Below are 6,000 nucleotides of genomic sequence, written 5' to 3'. Positions count from 1 at the left end.
AGGGAGGGAGGGAGGAAGGGAGGAGAGAGGGAGGGAGGGAGGGAGCGAAGGAAGGAAGGAAGGAAAAGAAAAGAAAGAAATCCAATAAACTGTTTAAGGTACATCTTAAGGCCCTAAAAAAGCAGGAACGTATTATTTCCAAAGCAAATAGAACTAATGAAATAATTAAGATCAGAGCCAACATTAATGAAACAGAATTAAAAATACAAAAAATCAGTGTAAAGAAAAATTTGGTTCTTTGAAAAGATAAACAAGATTAACAAACCCTTAGCCAAACTAATTAAAAGAGAGAGAAGACTAAAATCAAAAAAGACGAAGGAAAGAGATATCACAGACAATTCTGAAATTTCTGAAATCCAAAGGATCATTGGGATCTATTTATATTCCAATGAATTTGAAAATCTAGAAAATACTGACAAATTTCTAGACAAATATGACTTGCTCAAATTGAGCCAAGAGGATATAGAAAACCTAAACAGAACAATATCAAATAATGACATTAAAGCAGTAATAAAAAGCCTTCTAACAAAGAAAGCCCAGAATCAGATGAATTCTCAGCTGTATGCTACCGGTCCTTTAAAAAAGACCTAATAACAGTGCTCCTCAAATTATTTCATGAAATATAAAAAAGGAGGGAACATTCCTAAATTCATTCTATGAAGCCAATATCATCCAATACCAAAAGAAGATAAGAATAACATCAAGAAAATAAAATTACAGACAATGTCCCTTATGAACACAGATGCAAAATTTTTTTGAAAGCAATCTGCATTCAAAAACACATTAAGAAGATTGTACATCATGATCAAGAATACAAGTAATAATATTTGCTCATGAGGATGTGAGAGGAAAGGTACACTTACACATTATCAGTGGGGCTGCAAATTAGTACAACTTTGGAAAGCAATATAGAGATCCTCAAAGACCAGGAAAGAATCACTGTAGGACCCATTTATCTCACCTCTTGGTATTTATCCAAAATAAAAATAAAAGCATATTGTAGTGATATATGCATACCAATGTTTACAGCAGCACAATTCACAATAGTCAAATTATGGAGTTAGCCTACTTGTTTGTCAACAAATGAATGAATAAAGAAAATGTGGTATATACACAAAATGGAGTTTTACACAGTTGTAAAGAAGAATGAAAATATGTCACTGGTTGTAAATGGATGGAACTGGAGTATATCATACTAAGTAATATAAAACTGACTTAGAAAGTCAAGGGTTGCATGTGTTCTCACATATGTAGAAACTAGAGAGAAAAGGGAAATAAAAAGGAACCTCAAAAACAGAAGAGAAACTAACAAAGTAAAAGGACAGAGGTTGAGAGTGAGGGTCTAGTGAAGGGTATGGGGAAGTACTGAAGAATGAGAGCTACCAAATTATGCTATTTGTCCATGTACAAATATACCAAAATGAATTACACTTTTATGTATAATTACATATAATAAACTAACTTAAAAACAATAATAATAATAATAATAGAAGGGAGACCAGTAGAATAGAATAGAGCAAGGGGTTAGGGGAGGGAGATGGAAGGAAAAGGCACATACTAGGGGATGAAACTGATTAAATTATGTGCCTATGTGAATGTGGCATAATGAATTGCATTATGTACAATTATAATGCACCAACTTAAAAACATTTCAATAAGTATTATGTGAATAAAAAATATACTATTAACTTTATATATGCTAAAACGAATAACTTAAATGAGTCATGTCAAGTTTTAAAATTGAATTAAACAGCATTATAGAATGATTCTTCTTTAATAAAATATTTGAAACAGAAAGGACATGATGACTAAAAATTTTCCATATTTGATTAAAAATCTAAATGTTCAAAAAGTTCAACAATCTCTAAATAGAATAAATAAAAAAAGAGCCATGTCTATATACATTATAATCAAAATATTGAAAGACAAAGAGAAAACCTTGAAAGCAGCAAGAAAGAAAAAACTGATCACATAGCAGTAAATCCTATTACTGTTAACAGTTGAGGTCTCATTAGAAACAATGGATACAAGAAGGCAGTGACATAATATGTCTAAAGTGCTGAAACAAAACTGTCAACTAAAAATTTAATATCGAATGAACTTATCTTTCAAAGATGAAGGTGAACTAGAGACATTCCAAGAAACATGAAAACTGAGATAATTGGCTACCAGCAAAAGCTGATGTAGAAGAAATCCTAAAGAAAGCTTTTCAAACTATAAGTACCTGACAGCAGACAATAATTAAAATCTACATGAAGAAATAAATCATGCTGGTAAATAAATTATGAGGAAAATTTTATAAGAGTAAAGTTGCATATTTCTTCTTTCCTCTAATTTAAAAGTAACTGTTTGAAACAATATGTATATAATTAAACTGTTGTGACTATAATATATAGAAATGTAACATGCTTGACAATAAGAGTATAAAGGAGTGGAATGAAAGCAAAGGAGTTGGAGTAAAGCAATGACATCAGAGACATGAATCCATCAGATCCATTGAAGGTAACTAGTAGTAGTGAAAAATAAGGCTAATACAACAAATTACAAACATGCATTTGCACTCCTTTCTTCTCACCTCTTTTAAAGATATAAAATAATTTCATAAAGTAATAATTATAATAATGTGGTGTTAAGTATTTAGCATAGAAACATAGTTAGGATAGAATTACTAGCACAAGAATGGTAAGGGAACAGAGTACTAAGATAGTAACATTTGTACATCAAATTGAAATTAAGTTGGCATAAATTTTAAGAAGATACTGAGTAGATATTTATATCTATGTATTGCAAGTCTTAGAGCAACAACAAAAAATTCATTAAAACAATATAATGTAGTAAATATTACTTTAGAAATTTTTAATTCCAAAAAAAAAAGAAATATGTGATAGTGGAACCAAAAGGACATGTGACATGTAGAATATAAACAGTAAATAGCAGATGTAAATGTAACTATGTCAATATCAACAGTAAACATAATTGAATCAAAAGACAGCAAGCACCTTCTCCATGTCTTCACATGGCCTTCTCCCTATGCATATCTCTGGGTCCCAATTTCCCAAGGTATAAGACCTATGGAATTAGGGACCACCCTAATGACCTCTTTCAATTTGATTATTTCTATAAATACCCCATCTCCAAAAAGATCACACTTTAAGGGACTAGAGTTTAAGAATTCAACGTATTTGGGGGTAGGAGGACATAATTCAATGAACAACTGGTGCCTTTCGTTATTATTCTGTCTAAATATTACCATAAAATGGGAAAATCGCTGTTTGAAGTCAGGTCAAAATAGATAACTGTGATATGAGAAAAGAATACAGAGATCTGAGATGTCTGCATAAGAACAGCAATTTCCTCTCCTAACTCTTTCACAATTTCCCTTTTTTCCACAAAATACTTTGCTTGAAACACCACAAAACCAAGAGAGTCCAGTGTAGATGAGAGTCCCTGCCCAAAGCAGAACTTAGGGCACTTCTCTTGAGTCATCTTGGTAAAGGCTGGCCCTAATTCTATTTGTATATGGCTCAACCTCAAACACCAGCTATAGATGAGTACTTTAATTTAGGCCAGTGAGTGGCATTTGTGGTCATCCTCCCCTGGAGAAACCTGAAACTACAGTTTCTGGCAAACAGACAACTACAAGTATGTCTTTACTTAAAGGTTTTCCTTAGGAAGAGTGAATGACTTCTTTCATAGGAGAAAGGGCATTTAAAAGTTCTAGGCAATCCTAATATATAGAGAAAACCAAAGTTATATGTCATACCATAAGTTTATGAATATGTCTGTCTATTGTGACAATCTCTTAGTCACACAATCATAGAGAATTAAAATGTTGTTCCTTAGACAAAGCACCCATCACTGTGAAAGGAAAATGGCAAAATCCTGGTGCTATTGATGATAAATAGCCTCCTTCTCTATAAACGAGCTGAGAAATCCAGGGTAAAAGCTGCAAATTCATGCAATGAATTCAGACAGATTTAAATTTCACATCTGCCCTGGTGGTCAACATATGAGCTGTCTGTTTTCAGGGTAAAGGCTTTTTTTTCCTTCTTTTTTTTGGCAAGAATACTGACTGTTGAATTATTTGCCTTGCATATTTTTAATACTTGAACCAGTTTATATAGAATATCTTTAAACAGATATGCATTTATTTATCTTCAGAGAAAGAAGTACTCACTTGACCGGATAAAAGAGTAGAGGAGAGCTTCGCTTTCAACCCCTCCCAGTTGTTAGTGAAGATTATGAAGATTTTCTTTATCCTGTTTTCAGTTCATTGGTAGAATAAGGAAATGTATACAAACCTCTCCCAAACTGGAACCTCTCAATGTGAATGTTTCTGGAAACTGCTTTGCTGTACAGACTCCAAACTACAAAATCAATTTCCCAGAAGGTGTTCCTCTTATATGTTATTCAGCATAGAGTGTGCATGACTGGAAGGAACACAAAATTTGGATTTACAGAGGCTCAGATTCAAATCAAAAGGCATCATTTATCAGTTGCACCCTTAGACAAATTCTTTCACCTGTCTGATCCAGTTTTTTTTATTTCTAAAATAAGATGACTACCATCCATATTTGGGGAAATAACAACAACTACAAAACCCCAAGAGCTGTGGTATGGAAGGAGAGAAAATGCTATTCTTAAGACAGCTGGAGCGTAGGTAGTGTGGGCATTCTGCTGCTCTGAGGGAAATTTTGTCTAGGAGGTAAAATGGTCAGTATTCAAAGCTAGAGGAAGGAAAGTACCTTTTACTGAGCATCTCTATGTACCAGGAATATGGTAGGCATACTTGCATAACGGAACTCATTTGATTCTCACATAAGCCCTACTGTAGGGATATAATTCTATTGTTTAGAGCCTAAGTAAAGTTAAATAATCCAAAGACATAGAATTTATAAGATGTGGAACCAGAAATTAAAATTCCATTTGGCTAACTTCAAAGACTGTGTTTTTTTAAAATATCATACTGCATTAAATGATAATATCAATAAAAAATAAAATCTTGACTCTCCAGTGTTCAAAGGGAGGCTGGACCTATGTTCCTAAAACCTGGTTTCTGTGGGTCAGTCTTCTTTCACCCAGACCCCACTTTTCTCCTTTGTTTGCCCTACTGCACATTTGGCTGCTATTCATCAAGTGATCCTAACCCTGTGCTTCTTGACCCTTGCCTTCGCAATCTCCTGTCTGCAGTTTTGAGTAATCCTTTTGCCTACATAGTCTCTTCATTCCCATATGAACTATTCTGTTGTAAAGTCTTGATCCTTTCAAGTTACCTTTGAAAAATGAAGACAACAAGAAAAGGTTTTGACCCAGAAAAGGGGCTTTAGATCTTGTTCACTCTTATTCCTCTCTGAGACCATTGCACTTTCAGGAGATCTTATTTGAGTATCCAAGCTGGCTTAGGGACCTCTTTACTTGTTCCTTAATCCTCCTGGCCTGACCCTGTTATGGCTCTTAGCAAAACCTGTTAGATTCCACTCATTGACTGGACTGTCCCCTCCTCCAGAGTATAAGGCTTGAGGGAGAGTACTATTGCTGGCTCCCTAGCTTTTTATGCTGCACTTCACACAGCAAATAATAAGCACTTGTTGAATAAACAACTTGCTTTTAGTGCAGCATTAAACAAACCTACTGCTTGGTACTGAATGCTCATTTTTAGATCAGCTGCATGGGTGTCACTTACATACCATCACACCAATGGACAATTACATAATTAAGCTTAAGAAACAACACCGTTATACCCATAAGGATTTATTACCACAGTTCCCTAACTTGAGAACAAGTGAAGTTATTTTAAAATGGAATTTGGCTTCGTGGCATGGTGATGTATGCCTGCAATCCCAGCAATTCAAGAGGCTGAGGCAGGAGGATCACAGGTTCAAAACCAGCCTTAGCATCTTAGCAAAGCTCTAGGTAACTTTATCAAGACCTAAGTGCCCTGGAGTTCAATCCCTAGTACCAGAAAAAAAAAAGAAGAAGAAGAAGAATAGTAAATGACAC

General features: G+C 34.2%; 1 long non-coding RNA gene across 2 annotated transcripts in view; it reads right to left on the bottom strand.

The window, feature by feature from the left end:
• Positions 1-6,000, bottom strand: part of LOC107148837 — a 93,716-nt gene that overhangs the window by 69,698 nt on the left and 18,018 nt on the right. The window contains exon 3 of one of the 2 annotated variants that reach the window (XR_001504308.2): positions 3,856-4,430. The exons of the other annotated variant lie outside the window; for it this stretch is intronic. This is a non-coding gene — a long non-coding RNA (uncharacterized LOC107148837). Of the gene's footprint in view, positions 1-3,855; positions 4,431-6,000 lie in introns of those variants that run through there. 2 annotated transcript variants of the gene reach the window in all.

This window comes from Marmota marmota, unplaced genomic scaffold (genome assembly GCF_001458135.2).
Source record: "Marmota marmota marmota unplaced genomic scaffold, marMar, whole genome shotgun sequence".
NCBI classification, from domain to species: Eukaryota; Metazoa; Chordata; class Mammalia; order Rodentia; family Sciuridae; genus Marmota; species Marmota marmota.
Note: the sequence above shows the minus strand (reverse complement) of the source record. Positions and strands in the feature narration are given on the sequence as shown.